The sequence below is a fragment of the Schistocerca nitens genome, chromosome 4 (assembly GCF_023898315.1).
Source record: "Schistocerca nitens isolate TAMUIC-IGC-003100 chromosome 4, iqSchNite1.1, whole genome shotgun sequence".
Lineage (NCBI taxonomy): Eukaryota > Metazoa > Arthropoda > Insecta > Orthoptera > Acrididae > Schistocerca > Schistocerca nitens.
The window spans coordinates 817,586,442-817,588,427 of record NC_064617.1 but is presented as its reverse complement, the minus strand read 5'-3'; the positions used below and the strand labels follow the sequence as shown (position 1 = coordinate 817,588,427).

Here is a 1,986-nt window from a genome sequence, read left to right as displayed (position 1 = left end):
ATAAAAAAGAATGCACGGAGTATGTTTTTTTAACACAACCTACGTTTTTTTTAATGGAACCCCGTTAGTTTTGTTAGCACATCTGAACATATAAACAAATTCGTAATCAGTGCCGTTTGTTGCATTGTAAAATGTTAATTACATCCGGAGATATTGTAACCTAAAGTTGACGCCTGAGTACCACTCCTCCGCTGTTCGATCGTGTGTATCGCAGAGCACCGAATTACGTAGGGATCCAAAGGGAACGGTGATGGACCTTAGGAACAGAAGAGACTGGAACAGCACATTACGTCCACATGGTAACACCTTTTTATTGGTCTTTTTCACTGACGCACATGTACATTACCATGAGGGGTGAGGTACACGTACACACGTGGTTTCCGTTTTCAATTACGGAGTGGAATACAGTGTGTTCCGACATGTCAGGCCAATAGATGTTCAATGTGGTGGCCATCATTTGCTTCACACAATTGCAATCTCTGGCGTAATGAATGTCGTACATGCCGCAGTACATCTGGTGTAATGTCGCCGCAGGCTGCCACAATACGTTGTTTCATATCCTCTGGGGTTGTAGGCACATCACGGTACACATTCTCCTCTAACGTACCCCACAGAAAGAAGTCCAGAGGTGTAAGATCAGGAGAACGGGCTGGCCAATTTATGCGTCCTCCACGTCCTATGAAACGCCCGTGGCCCGTGTTTGTTACAACACGCAACTGAATGTCGGAGGTTTCAAGCGTCAAATTTAGGTTACAATATCTCCTGATGTAATTAACATTTTACAATGCAACAAACGGCACTGATTACGAATTTGTTTATATGTTCGGATGTGCTAACAAAACTAACGTGGTTCCATTTAAAAAAACGTAGGTTTGTGTTAAAAAACATACTTCCGTGCATTTTTGTATGGTTTGTATTAAACAATTACACTAGCCCCCCTCTTCACGTTCGGTCTGTGGAATCGGTTCGTCAGTATTTAATGTGGTTTACGAAATATATCCAGCGGTAACGTTAGGTGACTCACCCTGTATATTAATGACTTTCCATTCTATATTCACGAAGATGCAAAGCTGGTACTTTTTGCCGATGATAACAAGTATAGCTATCACACCCAACAGACAAGAATTAACAGGTGAAATTGTAAACGATTTTTTTCAGAAAATCATTAAGTGAAGAAGAATGAGATTTTTACTCTGCAGCGGAGTGTGCGCTGATATGAAACTTCCTGGCAGAGTGAAAATCTCATTCTGGAAACATCCCCCAGGCCGTGGCTAAGCCATGTCTCCGCATATCCTTTCTTTCAGGAGTGTTAGTTCTGCAAGGTTCGCAGGAGAGCTTCTGTAAAGTTTGGAAGGTAGGAGACGAGGTACTGGTAGAAGTACAGCTGTGAGGACGGGGCGTTAGTCGTTCTTGGGTAGCTCAGTTGGTAGAGCACTTGCCCGCGAAAGGCAAAGGTCCCGAGTTCGAGTCTCGGTCCGGGACACAGTTTTAATCTGCCAGGAAGTTTCAAATCATTAAGTGGTTCTCTGCAAATGGGCTCTCATTAAACTTTGACTAAACACAGTACATACAGTTCCACACAGTAAATGGAATGACACCATTAATAAATATAGACTTCGATCACCACGAACCTACTACGGTGTCGTAGCAGGCGGAGAGGTGATACTCCGACGTGGCGCGTCCCAGGTGGCGGATAGGGGGGTCCTCACCGGCTTGCCGGCGGACTTGAGCGAAATAAAATAGCTCTCGCGGACCAAACACACAACATCAAGAAATCCATTAGTGTCTGTTCTGGTATCCAGCGACTAGTGGTCTGCGTCTGTTTACCTAGTTGGTGCGGCAGTGAAATATGGCTTGATCTCAACAATCAAGTCTGCAATTACCGTGATCTTGTTAAAGGTCACCACAACCAACTTCAACTTGAAGTAATCATGATGGAACAAATGGAAAGAAATCCGCTACCCCAGGCCCCAGTCAACGGACTGG

General features: G+C 44.3%; 1 non-coding gene across 1 annotated transcript; it reads left to right on the top strand.

The window, feature by feature from the left end:
- Positions 1-1,408: 1,408 nt before the first annotated feature.
- Trnas-cga (transfer RNA serine (anticodon CGA)) lies at positions 1,409-1,482 on the top strand. The gene has a single exon. It is a non-coding gene; the product is annotated as a tRNA-Ser (tRNA).
- Positions 1,483-1,986: the final 504 nt, after the last annotated feature.